Source organism: Heterocephalus glaber, unplaced genomic scaffold, assembly GCF_053883595.1.
Source record: "Heterocephalus glaber isolate CG9 unplaced genomic scaffold, H.glaber_assembly_v1.0 deba00000594, whole genome shotgun sequence".
In the NCBI taxonomy this organism is placed as follows: domain Eukaryota; kingdom Metazoa; phylum Chordata; class Mammalia; order Rodentia; family Bathyergidae; genus Heterocephalus; species Heterocephalus glaber.
This window is the reverse complement of record NW_028258151.1, coordinates 6,355,445-6,372,301: the sequence shown is the minus strand read 5'-3', so window position 1 is coordinate 6,372,301 and position 16,857 is coordinate 6,355,445. Positions and strand designations below refer to the sequence as shown.

The following is a 16,857-nucleotide window of genomic DNA, read 5'->3' as shown; positions in this document are numbered from 1 at the left end:
CGGTCACCCAGAATGTTCCCTGGAAGTGTGAGCCTCCCGTTCCCCAGGCTCCCTCCTTCTCTCTCTTCTCCTCTGCACAGGCCCTTCTGCCATGCCCTTCTGTGTGGGAGCTTGTCAACCAAACTGCAAATGTGAGCCAAAATAAACCTCTCCTCCTTTAAGTTGTGAGTATTGGGCATTTTGTCCTATCAATGAAAAAGTGCCTACGCCACTACCATATCTGGCTATTTAGTTATTCTTGATGTAAAATTTCTAAGATACTCTCATTTAAAAATACATGATTTTCTCCTATGTATATGTGAATTCTCACATTTTTCGAAAAGTAACACATTAAATAACTAATTACACAAACATTTATCAACTTAAGAATGTACATACAAGAGTGAAATTTATTTGCTTTGAGAGGACTGATAGAGGTAAACAGATAAATAGATAAAAGATAAACAAATGCAGATGAGACTTCAGAAATAGCATACTGATAGGAGAAATACTAGACTATCTTCAATACTGCTAATGAGAATGTTTCTCCTGCCAATTTTTATATACCATCTGCCTTAATAAAAAAGTAGCTTTCTTTCCAAGCAGAAAGTAAGGTTCTGATACTACCATGATAGTTGCATTAAACAGCTCAAATGATGGTCGCATACTCACGAGTTTTTTTTCTGGGTGTGTAGACTTTTTCCATAGCTGTTGAACAAATACTCACTATTTCCTAATTCATTCCTTCATCAATGTAAATACAATCATTATGAATAGATCAAAAATCTAAAAACCAAGTGTATTTATTTTTCTTTCAATTGATTGACTCTATCTTGGCTAGATAATACAAAATTGACATTTCCTCTAGCTAAATTGATAGCAGAGAACTCTATAGGTAGTGCTCAATAATACAACTCTATAGGACTGTGTGGAAATTGTGATACATTTGGAATCATTATTAACAAAAGTTTCACTTGATAATATGAATGTATTTTGTTTCCTAGATATAGTAACTTCTATTCAATGATGCAATGAGAACAGATTAAGTACAATAAATATCTGACACCACAAATTTTCTAATAACTAATATTTTGTACTCTTCTAATCATTAATTTACTTTATTTCCTCAAGCTAAGACTATTTTATTTAATCTTACTAATTTTCTTTTCTTCTGTCCACTCAAAATTCTTTACTGAGATACATTCACATGTACTCAAAAAACTATTCATTAACTTCAGCCTTATCTCTACCTACTTACTACTTACTTTTAGAACTTTAAATTTAAATAGTATAAATTTTAAGTAAATATTAATAGTATCAAAATACCTCTGCATATTTGTATAATATGTGCTAGTGTATTTGATATTTCTGCTATCAGTCTGATGCATATGACTTCATAATTAAATGCTTGCTAAATGTATATATTATCCTAAGCCAGCACCTAAAAGGTACTATACTCCCCAAAGGAATAACATTGATATTAACTATAATTTTTTTTTTTTTACAAAATTCTACTTATTTTATTTCTGTTGTTCCTGCTTTTTAGAAAAAGATACCCATCAGTAGAATATCTTTTACTTCGAATCTTGGTTTGTCTTTAGGATTAGTCAAAATCTTACATTTAATCTAGGGTTTGACCACATGACTTTTAAACTCTGTATAGAAGCAAATGAAATGGTTATCCGATTTGATGCCAGTCTTCTCCCTGAGAATAGCTCAAAAGACTCTCTAAGATGGCATGGCAATTCATGTTAACCTCTGAAATAGGTTCTTTCTCACTTCAAAGCAAGCCCCTTGGTCGTGACAATTTTAATTAAACTTATATAAAAGAATATAACTGTTGACATTGAGTTTTGCACACATGTTAGGGAGAAATAAGCAGCAATTATTTGATGAAAGCTGAACTTTGAATCTACTCAAGCTTCCTTCACTTAGATCACCAGGGGAAGTATGTGTTATTTTCCAAACTATTGATGCTAGTGTAGTAAAGCAAATCAGCATGAGCTTTCACTGAGGTCACTTTTTTAATTAAAAAAAAAGTGTTACCTTTTAAATCGAAAATGTCCCACAAAAGACTTATGTGTTCAAAGATGGGATATCCCGAAGTTGACTGGATCATGGGGTTGCTACATTCAAAAGTGGATTAATCCACTAGCAATTTCATAGCTGAAGATGCTGTTAGGAGGTGGGGCCTGTTTGGAGGTGAGTCATTAGGGGTGTGCCTTCAGGGATGTATCCCTCACTCTGAGTCTCACTTGCTCTTTCTGTCACCAAGCACTCATGAGGTGAACACCTGTCCTAGCCACCATCCCCTCTGCCATGATGTTTGTGTTTTGACATCAGAAACCATAAGCCAAAATAAACCCATCTTCCATGGAGCTGCAGGGAAAATAGCAAGTGTTTGACCCAATAATGAAAAGGATGACTGAAATAGCAGGAAACTATTTTGCCAAAACACTTTCTTCAAAGTTGTCTGATCTATTTTCTGATATGCAGTTTTAAATACTAATTCTTCCTTTGCTTAGAATCAGTACACAAAGTTTTTTTCTTATCTTAATTTAGTGTAAATGTCCTATGTCCTTTCTAATTTAAATGTCATTGTTGGGAAATCATAATGTGGATCAACCCACCCTTACAGTCATGTATAATTTAAAGAGAAAATTTTCTGCTTCCAATTGGGTTGCATTTCCATGGGACTGAAATGAAGCAAATTCCTGAGTCAATGGGTATTGTGAAAGTCTAAAAAGAATTCTCCAAGTTAGTGTTTTAGAAGAAAAAAAATATAACATGCAATGAACTAAAAATAAAGGAGACTGAGTTAAACAAGAAGTCTGCAGTGGCACAGACATAATTTGGGAAGTGTAAAAGCAAGTGTTGCCATGGTTAGGGAAGGTCTGGTTATGGTATCTAACAGTCAGGCTATATTTCTTGGGCATGGTGTACAATCTGCTATTGAATTTTAGGATTCTAAAAACATTGAAATTAAATATTATACAAATAATCAGCAGCTTTTCCATACAATTATGAAATTGCTGAGAAAGAAACCACAAAAAGAATTCCATTTACAGTAACCACAAAACAAAACAAAACAACGAAACCCTATGGTTAACAAAAAAATAAAAGACCTCAACAATTAAAATTGCTAAACAATGATGAAAGACCTATGCTTGTATATTGGAACAATTAATATTGCAAAATGTATCCATACTAACTAAAGTTATTTGAAGATTCAATGTAATTTCCAACAAAATACCAATGACATTCTTTATATAACTAGAAAAATTCATATGAAAGCACAAAAGACTCCAAATAGCCAATGCAAGCTTTAATGACAGGTTTGAGCACAACCTGGGCAACTTACTGACATTGTATCAATATTAAAAAATTGTAAAAGGAAATGGCTGATTTCTTGATAGCAGCCATTCTTTCTGGGGTGAGGTGGAATCTCTGTTGTTTTCATCTGTATCTCTCAAATGACCAGTGATGTTGAACATTTTGTCATATGTTTATTGCTGCTTTTACTTCTTTGTCTGAGAAATGTCTGTTCATTTCAGATGCCCATTTTTGAATTGGGTCTCTGAATTTGAGAAATCAACCAATAACAAATGCTGGTGGGGGTGTGGGGAGAAAGGAACCCTTCTCCATTGTTGGTGGGAGTACAGACTGGTGCAACAACTGTGGAAATCAGTATGAAGATACCTCAAAGAACTAGGACTAGAAGCCCATTTGACCCAGCTATTCCCCTGCTGGGTATCTTCCCAAAAGAATTAAAAGAATGATACCACAATGATATATGTGCATCCATGTTTATAGCGGCACACTTTACAATAGCTAAAGCTTGGAAACACCCAAGTGCCCATCAACTGGAAACTGGATAAAGAAGATGTCGTTTTTTTTTATAAAATGGAGTACTACTCAGCCATAAAGAATGAGAAACTAGAGACATTTATAGCTAAATGGATGCATCTTGAGGCCATACTCTTAAGTGAAAGAAATAGGACACTTGTGTAAATACCAAATAGTTTCTCTAGTGTGAGAAACTGAAAGTGTAAATAAGGATGAAAATGATTAAAATGAATAATTGATAATTTGAAATAGGAAGAAAAGTTCCAAAGGGGTAGGGGAAGTGGGAGGGGAAGGGGAAAGGAAAAATTATGAGAAAAGGAAAAAATGGAAACAAAGTCTTTGTAAATAGGGAAGGGTGGAAGGGGTGAAAGGAGCACAGGTAATGGGGAAAAAATAAGAACCAAGATACATCATGTACATGTACAAACACCCAATGATAAATGTAAACGTATTGTATACCTAAAATGCACCAATAAAAGAATTTAAGCAAAAAAAAAAAATGGCAGGCTGTGGGTGTAGCTCACTGCAAAGGGTTTAATTCTTAGTCTCACACACACACACAAACACATAGCTGAAACCATCATTTTATTGAAAAACATTGTAGAATCCTACAGAACCACAGTAACCAAAATACTTTTGCATTGGTGTGAAAACAGACACACAGACCAACAAAACAAAATATAGATCCTAGAAATAAATTCACCCATCTAAAATGAACTAATTCTTCAAAAAGCCACCAAAAACATACTTCGGAGAAAGGAAAATCTTCTCATTAGTAAATAGTGCTACAAAAAACAGTAAATGTACACAATTGAAACTAGATCCTTGTCTCTCACCCTGTACAAAAATCAACTCAAAATGAATCAAAGGCCTAACTAAAAGATCTAAAAACATGAAATTACTAGAAGAAAACATAGAAAAATATTTCAAGACATTGGTATAAGCAAAAATTTTCTGGACAAGACTTCCAAAATCACAAAAATCAAAAGAAAAATTTGAAAATGGGATATATCAAACTGAAAAACTTTTCCACAGGAAGAGAAACAGTCAGCAAAATGAAAAGAAAATCTATGAGATGAGAGAACATATTTACCAATTAATTACTCATGTGACAAAGCGTGACAGAGTATTTATCTACAATATGTAAGAAACTCAGGAAAACTCACAACAATATGTCATCCAATTAAAAAGTGACCTGAGGCCCAGAGATTTAGCTCAGTGGTGCTGCAGCCTGCCTCTCAAGTGCAAGGTTCCAAGTTTGATCCTAGGTACCAAAAAAACAAAAAAACAAAACAAAACAAAAGGAATCTGAGTAAATGCTTATCAGAAAAAAATACAAATGATCAAAAATATACAGAAAAAGAAACTCAGCTCATTATAATTAGCTGTCAGGGAAATGCAAATCAAAACTACAATGAGATATTATCTCCAGTTAGAATGACAATTATCCAAACAAAGAATAAACAACAACAATAAAAAATCCTGGCTATGATGACATCAAAAGGAACCCTTATAAAATGTTCATAGAAATGTAAATGAGCACAGCCATTATGGAGTAATGGGAGTAACAAAAAGACACCTTCACATCCATGTGTTTTGCAGCACTACTCACAGTAGCTACGATATGGAAAGAGCCTAGATGTTCATCAACAGATGAATAATTAAGAAAATGTGACTCTCTTTCCTCTGCCTACAGCTAATCATACATAGTTCCAAGAACTCAAATTAAATTAATTATCTTTAAATTATTTTTTACATGCACATCCACACTTGACTTTAATCCATCTCCCAAGGCACATGTATTAAAACTTTGTTGGTTATGGATTGTATGCACCTTTCTTCAGATGCCCTCATGGGGATCCTCACTCTCATTCCTCATAAATAGCTGAGTTCCACTATTCCCTAGTCACTCTGTTGGAATGTTTGATCTCTAACCCTCATATACAGCCCAGAGCATTCATCCTTTCTGTATTTTACTCAAGGGGCCAGTTTGTCTCAGTTAACCTAGAATGCTGACAAAATTGAAATAATTTGGTGCGAGAAGATTAGAACCAAGGATAAAGTGCGAGCATTTTGCTATAGCCCTTCAAGTCTGTACAAGATTGGCAGAATGCACAGAACCTAATACTTCTCCCCCAGGAGAATGAAAAAGAAGTGAAGCCTACCTGAAATGTCCACCCATTTACTGTGCTGACCACAGGACCAGTTTCTTACTTGCTTCACTCAGATCTCTGAGAGAATTGGACTAAATTCTGGGGACCAGGTAAGAAAAATGGAAAGGGATGGGGGCTTGCTGTTCAAGTAAACCTCAAAATCTGAAGCTAGAAAGACTAGTAAGAATATTTTACTGTTGAAGCCAGAACAAAAGACAGAGAGAAGACTATTTCCCCAAATGCACAGTCAGCATTGCTGAGCCCCAAGGATCCTGGGAAATCAGAGGGAGATACCAGAGTTACAACCACAAACCAAACCTCCAATTCCTACCCTTAAAGAATGATTAACTACATAAGAAATAATTTATGATAACATTTTAAAAACAAATATTTTAAATAAGCTCAGGGCTGGAGATTTAGCTCAGTGGTTCTGCTGCCTGCCTGGCAAGGGCAAGGTCGTGAGTTCAATTCCCAGTACCAAAAAAACCAAAAACCAAAAAACAAATAAGCTCAGTGAGTTAGAAGACAATATGAATAAGACAATGAGATTATGAAAATTGTAACTATACAAATCAGAAATATTGATAAAGGGATAGAAATTATGAAAGAATACAGAAATTCTGAGACTCAAGAATGAAAACACTCGAGGGACTGAAAAACAAACAAAATTTAAAAAGTAGAAGGAAGAAAGTTCGAACTGTAAGATCATTTGAAATTATCTGTAATCAGAAAGGAAAAAGAATAGAAAAGAGGGAAATAATTTTCTGTGGTATGTGATACTGTTTGATAGCATTTAACCCATAGAAGTTTTTTACAAAATTGGAGTCAACTCTCTCAAATTCTGCTTTGTCAGAGTTTATGAATCATATAAATTGTCTGGTGTCATTTCAACAATGGCCCGACATTTTTGCCAGTAGGTTCCATTTCAAAAAACCACTTTCCTTGATGCTCTATAAGAAACAACTTGTTAGTTTCATCTTGTGATTGCAACAATTGAGTGAAATCTTCAGGCTGTACCTCTAATTCTACTTCTTTTATCATTTCTACTATACCTGTGGTACCAGTGAAGGCTTGAAACACTCAAACTCATCTGTGAATGTTTGAATCTATTTCTTCATACTCAAGTTAAGTAGATTCAAACTGACATATTATCTCCTCTCAGGCATTACAAATATTAACAGCATCTAGAACGATGAATCAGTTTTCAAGGTTTCCCACTGACTTGCCACAGATCCACACAGGAATCACTATGTGTGACAGCTACAGCTCTGTGCAGTGTATTTATTAAATAATAATACATCAAAGTTGAAATTATTCCTTGATCGGAATAGAACAACATTACTGTCATTCTATGCCTCTATCAGAAGCTTCAGTGATTAGGTGCACTGTCAATGAATATTTTGAATGAAATTTTATTTATCTAAACATTAAGTCTCAACTATTTGTTTAAATATCCACTGAACCACATCATATCCAGACTCTGTTGTTTCATTATTGAGCACCAGCCCAGTAGATGTAGTAGAATTCTTAAAGGCCTCAGGATTTTTGGAGTAGTAAGTAAGGATTGGCTTCCACATAAACTCATCAGCTGCTTCAGCTCCTAACAAGACAGTTGACCTGTCCTATGAGGATTAAAGCCAGGCATTGACTATTCTTTTCACTGGAAGTCCTTGATATAATCTTCTTCCAATATAAGTCTGTTTCTCTTCTATATTAAAAATCAGCTGTTTATTGACACCACACTCATCATCTTACCTAGCTCTTCTGTGTAACTTATGGCAGATTCCCCTTCAGCAGTTGCTACTTTACCTTGCAATTGTATGGTGTGAAGATGATATTACATAAAATAGACTATTACTCGACATTAAGGAAAGAAGTCTTGAAATCAACATGAACACTCATACCTTGAGGACATTACTGTAAAGGACAAATACCATGTGACCCTGCTTTATAGTTTATTTTGGAAAAACTAAATAGAAATACGGAGTAGAATGTTGGTTGCCAGACAGTGGGGAGAAGTGGAAGGGAGAGCTGTGGTATTATGTGTATCTAAATTGTACAAATAAATTTAATTAATAATAATAAATAAAAAGTAAACAACATACAAAAAACAGAAAAGGTATAATACTGTGCTTGATGAAGAACATGTAGAGATTTGTGACACTACATTGTTCCTGTAATTAACAATATTGTACTGTGCAATTAAAACTTATAAAAAGTATGATCTAAGATCAGTTTTTTACAAAAGGATAGCTATAGGAAGGGACAAAATGAAAAGAAAGAGAGGAAGAAAGGAAGGAAGGAACAAACAAAGAAAAAGAAAGAAAGTTAAAATTAACCACTAGCCACGAGGCAATGCCCATGTGGTAAATTTTAAACTATTGACTTTGTCATATGAGGCACTGAAAAATTTAGTCAAACCCATCTTTTGAATTGCCTAATTAAACCCTGTTTCCATCTTAGCACATTGATTATGATTTCCCAAGCTCATCAAACCATTTTCCACACCATTATTCTGACCTTGCAGGAGTGATATTTTCTCTGCTGCTGAATATCTTTGCTATTTCTTCATCCCCTGTCCAATACACCTTGTATCTGCCATTCACATTTTCTTAGCAGAAAATTCCTACTCACCTGTCCAGCATCACCTCATACATAAACTTTCAGGGTAGCTGTGAAAGCATTCCCTAGAGGAAGTTTATTCCCCTTTGTCTTCCTATCTGTCTTTGTCAGTGTACTGTATTGCACATATATTAAATATACCATTTAATAGTCACACACTTTAAACTTATTGAAAGGGTTATATTTCAATGCCTAAAAGCCTCAAAGATTATGTGAGTTAAATTCCAGACTGTTGATTTCTGAAATTTGCGTAAGTATGGGTATTGCTTGCTTCATATGAAAAAATAGAGACAAAGCTAATTATTTCTAGCATATAGGATGATGACAATAGATTCTACATACAGTTCTCAGAATGTTTAATCAGCACTATTAGTAATGGAATTGTGGTTACTGCAAATTCATAATTAAAGCACAGGATGTGCTCAAAGATAAATGCCTCACTAATAAATTCTTTTGAAAACAATTGATAAAATAGACAAAGGGACCAGACACATATTTAAGTAGATGAATAAAGTTTCCTCTGCAAGTTATTTACTTCTACATGTTCACAAGTTTGATGATTAATTTAAATAAATTTAGAAAATAACTCCCCTTTTTTGAATATTTTATTCATTATAAATTTTACAGAGCCAATTTGGGGGAATATAACCTCATAAATGTGCCATGTTTGTATAAAATCTACAGTCACAAATACCTATGGCATCTATTGATAACATAGGTATTAATACAAGGTAATTTCTGTAAATGAACCATACCATAGACAAATGAAATATGATAGATAGGTTTGGTCAAATTGATGTTTTCAGAAAAGTTTGAGAATTTAACTGCATTTGAAAAATAGAAACCAGAAACAAGTTCAATTATTCCAGAATTGTCTCTTTGTAGTAGTTTATCTATGAAGCAAGTATTAAAATTTTTTCTCTGAAAACTCTATCACATATGTCCATTGGAAGTAATTAATTACAAATTTCCGTGTTATGCTAGATAAGTTAAAAGAGCTAAAATGTGTATGTTTTAGTTATTTTCACTAATATAGTTCATGTTTCCTTTTCACCACATATAAAATCCAGCAGTGGTTAATTCATTCATTGATTAATTTATTCCTCAAGTGGTTATTTAACACCCACTACTTATTGCAGTCAGGCAAACATTTACTTAGCTAGCCAAATGCTAAGGATAAACACATAAAAAGGATATACATTGTAAGGTAAAAGGGCGGAAGACCAAGACCAGACCAGGCCACAACAAGCCTTTATTAGGGGAATAGATCTGCCTGGCTGTCTCTGAACAAAGGAGAGACAAAAGCAATATGGCCAGGGCAGGGAGAGTCTTTTGTAGAGACTGGGGTGGGGTTTGTAGGGGCTGAGGTGGGGTTGAGTGAGGTAGTGACTAGGGAATGGAAGAGCCGGTGATGTCACTAGGTGGTAAGAGGTAAGCCAGTATTAGGTTACTTTCTAGGCAGGAACAGGGGCATGCTGGGAAGAAGGGCTTATTCTTTGGTGGGAGCAACCATCTTGGCATGATGTCACACAGGCGAGGGGGCAAGACACCATAGGAAGAGGGCAGCTACTATACATAATAGCTGCTGAGGTGGTGGGAGACCTATCATACATAATTGCTACAGTCCCAAGATTTTAAGTCTATTGTCAACTTAAAGTACTTTAATTGTATTTTATCAAGAATTTGTAAAATAATTCTGGATTTAAAAATAAATTTATTTTAATGAGTAAGGGAAAACCATCATCTACACCAAATAACCCATAAATTTCCAAATAAAATTTTTCTATAATATACTGTATTACTCAGCCATCCCATTTGTGAGACATGATACCAGACACCCACATGTTAAAGAAGAGGTTTAAATAATCTCTTGGTGTCTAGGGGTTCATCTATGGTCACCTTGTTCCAAGGCAGAAACATGGTGGAAGGGTGTTATAGTGTAAAGCTGCTCAGTTCATGGTAGCTCAGTAATACATCAGGGAACAGAACCAGAGAGGAACAGATGAGAGACAAGATATAAACTCCAAGGTCATGCCTCCAGGAGCTCCCCCACAATACACCAAGAATATGTTTTATTAATTCCCTTGGCAGCTCACAAGCCTTTCAAGTTGACAATTAAGTTTATCTATCACATCCCATTCTTGGTTAACTGGACACCCAAATACATCTTTTTAAATCCCCAAATAATAATAATTTTCAATAATAGTAATTTTTGTCTAAAGATACAACTATCCCATGTACAATCTGAAATATAATAATCCCTTCTCCATGGTTTAAACAGTTTCAGCATTGCTCAAAAGGCCAAATTAAAAGCTCCTCTGAGACTCAAGGCAAACTCTTAGCTGTGAATGTCTATGAAAATAAAAACAAAAAGCATATATATCTTTATATATCTGAAGGTCAAAATCACACAGGGTAAACATCCCCATTCCAAAAGGGAAAGACAGGCATCTTAGAAGAGAATTGAACCAAAGAAAGACTAAAACTTGCAGAGGAAACATTCAGTTCTATAGCTTTGTGTATGGGATCCAGAGTATATGATGGTGAGCTGTGAGGTCCACAGGGCTTGGGCAGCCCTGCTCTTGCTTGCTGGAGCCTACATGACCTCTCCTGGACTAGCTCTACTCTTAGCCTATGGCTTTCCCTCCCACACATTCCATGTTTCTCACATCCCTGCTTTCCTGGAGTCTCTACTGCACCTTTGGCTCCCTTACCATGGTTTTGTGTAACGCCCCTCTTAGAAGCACATTGCTTGACATTCCATACTTTCTTCTGAAATCCAGGTGGAAGCCTCTATTATCACACAACTCTTCCTTTCTGGGTGCCTGAACAAACTATCACCATGTATGAACAGTATCATCATTGTTATGGACAATGGCTGCGATAGCCCGAGTGGCTGGCTGGGAGAGCATGGTGAAATGAATCCTATGGAATCAATTTGGTAATGGCCTTTTTTGAGAAAGGTCCAAGAATCTATCCTTTGAAATGAAAGGTTTGCACTTTGGGATTTGAAAGGCTGTGGTGGGTGGAGTCTTGCTGATTTCTGAGATGCCCTCAAGGCATCTTTTTTCTTATCCTTGTACAAAGTACTTTTTTCTTTTTAATGGCACTAATCCCTTGAGCAACCACACCCCCTTTGACCTTACATAAGTTTCCTTTGAGCCAAAGTTTAAGAGTTTTCAATTTTTGTGTTCTGATCTTTGTTCCATATTCTCAATATAAATCTGACTAAATGTAGCCAGAAGGAAGTATGCACACCCTCAATGTGGAACTGCCTTGAAATTTTCCTAGCCAGATCTAGTAGTCCATAGCCTTAAATTCAGCCTTTTGCAAAGTCTTAGGAAATGGGCAAATACAGACAAGTTCTTTGCCAAATGTAACATGCAGAACTTGTAATCCAATTTCCAATAGAATCCCCATCTGAAACTTTATGATCCTGGAATTACTCTCTACATTTTTATCATTTTATTTTTATCATTTTTATCTGGTCCTCTGACCTTTGACAGAATTGCCTATCTGGCTTTACTGATAATATTCTAGAGAGTCTCTAGCTTGCATCTCCAAACTGAAAGGTCACCAAAGAGGGGCACACACAGAAGTTCAAGCAAGCTTTATTGGGGCAGCAGTCTGCAGCCTGCCGGGACTGACTCACAAGAGGGAGATCAGCCACAGTATGGGCTGAACTGGGGGTTTATATGGGGTTTTGCAGGAGAGAGAGCACTAGTCCACTGGTGGGGGGTGGGTAATTGGGGCTGGGGTATGTATATAGGTTTCGTTTTGGGGGGGGGGATGGAGTAACTGCTTTAGGGAAGCCCCTATCTCACTGGAATATCTAAGAAACCAGTGGGGCAGAAAGACCTTAACTAGGCAGAAAGTCACTAACAAAGGGAGGTCATGCTTTAGCTATGTGGAAGTTCCCTGTTCCTTGTGGCCAGAGTGGGGAAAAGGGAAAGGAGAGGAGGGGCTTGTTCTGTGGGGGCTCTGAAATACCTAACATCCCAGCCTTTATTTTGTTATGGAATTGGGCCAGTGGTTTCTTCTTCCATATCTACTTCCTGCTGATCCGGGATGAAGTTTTTGGGGGGGAGTGGGGGCTGGCTGGGAAGTTGGCACAGCACAGGAGCCTCTGTGATGCCCCAGTCGACCACGCCTTTGTCGACGCTACCATTCTTGGTGGACATGGAACTCCCAGAGCACCAGTTCTTTAGGAGCAGCAATGATTGCCATGGCAGCCAAATCTAGCAGGGAAAGAGGAGTGGTGAGAGGAGGATAAGATGTCTGTGGACAACAGGACCACCGTGGGGGCGGTTGGAGTTTTTGAGGGAAGAATTCGGTAAGTTCCACCTGAAAGGTGTCAGCGGCAAATGGGAGAACTGGCATTCCTTTGTGGAAATCAAAGAAAATTATTATTTGTAAAATCCTTCCAACATAGTAATCGGGAGACAACTCTGGCTTAGGGGGTTGGGGGAAGGTTGGAAGGTGGCAGAAAAGGTGGATCTAAGAATACGGTTTGGAACTCAGGGGGGAACCAGAAGTGGTTAAGGACCCCGTAGTGTCAGTGAGTGGGTCTGGTGGGTTGGTGGTGGCGGTCGCAATGTCCAGGGAGGAAGACTAGGTCTCCTCTTAGGTGCCAGGTGGAGTCGGGGGAGGACCTCTCATAGGGGTCACAGAAGGGGCAGGTCTTTTTCGGGTATGTGAGGTGGCAGATGTGATCTCAGACCTCCTCTGAGAGGAACTGTTGGGCGATATGGGAGAAGAATCTGGTCCCCAGGGTTTGGGGGCAGAGGGGTCTCCCAGACATGGGGAAAGCAAAGCAGGTAGAGATATCCAGCAAATAAGGAGGAAAGTATGGAGGGAAATCTCCTCTGGGGAGAAGTCCTGAAGAGTTCCCTGATAGAAATGGTCGGTTACCCACTGTAAGATCCTCTCTACTGACCAGTCCTCAGGAGGAAACCAGTGTAGATCTTGTTGCAGGTGGGAAACAAAGTAAAGAAATCCCAAGTGCAACTGAGCCTGAGTCATGTGTTCCTTGCCAGCAATCCGTTGAGTCAGTCCTCTGGCTGATGGAGTGGCCAGGTTGGGGCTGGTGGGGATTCTTATATAGTCGGCTAGAAGAAGCTCATTGACCGTCCGATTAGTGAAAGCCCTGAGTCTTTTCTGGAGGAAATTTTGAAAACAATGGAATAAACATGGGTCAAAGGCCAGGATTAGGCAGAGAGTTATCAATGCTCCCATAAGTGCTCCCAACCAGGGTCTCCAGCCTGTGGTGGTCCAACTCCACCAGGGCTCTGGTTCCTGTGTCCCATATTTTGATTCCATCACCTTGAGGCAATCTTTTAGTCTGTCCATGAACTCTCTGACCACTCCTGACGGGTTGGCATAATAACAGCATTCCTCCCCCAGGAAGAGGCAGGTCCCCACATACTTTGTTGTTAAAAGGTCAAGAGCACACCTATTTTGTAGGACGACATCAGCCAGGAAGTCAATTTGGCCCTGAAGGGTAAGGATTGACATCCTCACCTTGTCAAGGCCTCTCTGAATGTCCTGGCCCAGGGACAGGTACTGTTGTTGTCCTAGTCCTAGGGCTACCCCACCTAGGGTTGGGCTGCCTGCGATGGCAAGCCCTGTCAAGATCGGAAGGATGATGGGGTCCCTGTGGAATCTGGTTTTTGTTATTATGAGGGGGTCTCGGGTGAGACTCCGGGGCAGGTAGACATTGAGATCTGGGATCTAGATACCCAGGGCACAGAAGGTGTGGGTCCTGGTGGAAAAGACATGATATATCCCATCTGTGCAGACAAAGAAGGTGACTACGGGGGAACTGAGGTGTGAAGTTGGGGTCGAGATAGAGGAGCAGGAGTCAGAAATGTTTTAAGTGGGGGAGCCTAAAACACAAGAGCCATTTCCCATAACTATTCGGGGTTCTGGCCACAGGTGCAGGGCCGGTTCAGAGGTGGAGTTAAGGGTCCCATTGACTGTCAGTCCTAGTGCTTGATAAGAGAGTTGGCTGAGGGGAGTGCAAATCTAAGTTAGAGGCTACTGTGGGGTTGACCTCCAAGAGCACCCTATGGGTGTTATTTATAATTTGAACCATATCAATTCCCATATAGGAGGTTTTGTTATGTCTGATCTGTTCAATTTCCTTAATCTAGGGGCTATCACCCAGTTTGGGGGGGGGTCCAAGTCTTTTGGATGTAGAGCACCCAATGAGGACTGTTTGGAATGGGGGTCAGGAGGCCCTCAGAGGAGAAAGATTGTTTTTTAAACTTAATAGTTGCACTGAAACAGTTTGACCCTGTAGCCATTTTGGGGCCCATGGATCTGGAATAGTGAATTTTAAAGGATAGCACTGTCCTTGAGGACACAACTGACAATTGGGAGAGGTGACTGACTCGCTCTGCTCTTTATCTTAGGCATTTGGGCCACAGGGTGGAGAGCAAACATAAAGACTGACCCACTAACAGGCAAAGAATTTAGATTTCTTTGGGAACACCAGTTCCATTCACATGACACTCCCCCACAATCTACGATCCCTGGCCAGCCATAGTGTTGGCAGGGGCAGGCATCGATGGTAATTGAGAGGGGGTGCCCTTTAGGTTCCCATTTTACCGTTCTAATCAAGCATTTTGGGGCCTCAAACTTGTCATCCTTTGGCTTATAAATACTCAACTCAAAGACCCAGTGCCCTGCAAAAACTCCAGTATCCATGAGGAAACCTATTCCAAGCAGGATAAGAGGAACAGGATGCCTTGTGCCCCCAGGTAACATACAAAGAGACAGAATTTATCTGTTCTATCCCAATGACTAGGTGTAACAGCTACTAGACCAATACCAAGTATCAAAAGGACACACAGAATTAATATCAAAGTGATCAAGGCAGGGAAGGTTAGTAAAGGGGCACAGGTACTCAGCCTCATGTGTAACAGTCTATTGTGAGGATTCGGCTGTGAAAGGAGGGTGTTCTGTAATCCTGGTCAGCTTAAGCCAGGTAGGTCCTAGAGGAGAACAAGAAAAGGCAGGAGGGGTAGGGGGTGGATCAGGTGGGAGTAGGGGGTTGGTCTTCTTGAGCTTGGAGATGTGGAACCAGGGGACTTTTTCCCAGAGTTTAACTGCTGTGGGAGTGGTCAAAAGGACTTGGAAAGGACCTGTCCAGTGGGGGGAGAGGTCAGTGGGGCATAAAGTTTTTAGGAGGACCCAGTCACCAAGGGTAATGGGGACTGAGGAGGAAGGAATGGGTAGGGGTTTTGGAAGGTAGGAGTCTGCATCTTTCCTAAGGAGACTGCAAACCAGGTTTAGAGCAGGTACTTAGTCACCCAGAGGGGAAGCTGTGATGGGAAGACTGCCCAGGAGAAACAGCCTGCCATACATAAGTTCAAATGGGCTGAGAAAAGTGGGACTATGGGGGCTAATATGAATGTGGGCAAGAGCAATAGGGAGAAAGGCAGTTCAGGGCTGTTGGAGCTCTAGGGTTAATTTAGTGAGATGAGCTTTGATGATGCTGTTAGCCTTTTCTACTTTTCCTGACGATTGGGGCTGGTAGGGGAGATGGAGCTTCCAGGAGATTCTGAGGCCCTTAGCCACCTGTTGAGTGATTTTTGAAATAAAGACTGGGCCATTATCTCACTGTAGGGACCTGGGAAGCCCAAAGTGAGGAATGATGTCTGAGAGAAGGGCCTTAGCTACCTCTGCAGTGGTTTCAGAGGTGGTGGGGAAGGCTTCCACCCAACCTGAAAAGGTGTCTACTAGGGTGAGAAGATACGTGGTCTGTTTATGAGGTGGCATGTGGGTGAAGTCAATTTGCCAATCTTCTCCTGGGACATGTCCCCTGACCTGGTGAGTTGGGATGGTAGGGGGATGGAGTCCCCCCTGAGGAGAGACAATGGAGCAAATAGGGCATAATCTGGTGATCTTGTGTAAGAGAGAGAGAAGGTTTGGACAGGTCAGGAGGGGCCTAAGTAGGCAATGTAATGGCTTAGTCCCTATGTGTAGGGCTTGATGTATTGTGGAAAGTATGTCATGGGCCTGGTCTTGTGGGAGAATGTACTTGCCCTGAGCGAGGAGCCAATTGCCCTGAGGGATGGGACCAGCTTGGAGAAGGGCCTGTCTTTCCTCTGAGGAATACTTTGGGAGGAAGTGGGGAATAGCTAAAAGCTGGGGGGGGCTGGAGGTGGTCTGTGGGCAGCCCGCTTGGCTTCCAGATCAGCTTTGTTGTTACCCCATGAAATGGGATCTCCGCTGGCCTGATGTCCCTTGTAGT

General features: G+C 39.3%; 1 long non-coding RNA gene across 7 annotated transcripts in view; it reads left to right on the top strand.

Annotated features, from left to right (window-relative positions):
- The window catches only part of LOC110349521 (uncharacterized), a 113,545-nt gene that overhangs the window by 43,208 nt on the left and 53,480 nt on the right, over positions 1-16,857 (top strand). Inside the window, exon 5 of one of the 7 annotated variants that reach the window (XR_002395543.2) lies at positions 81-15,611. The exons of the other annotated variants lie outside the window; for them this stretch is intronic. This is a non-coding gene — a long non-coding RNA (uncharacterized LOC110349521). Of the gene's footprint in view, positions 1-80; positions 15,612-16,857 lie in introns of those variants that run through there. 7 annotated transcript variants of the gene reach the window in all.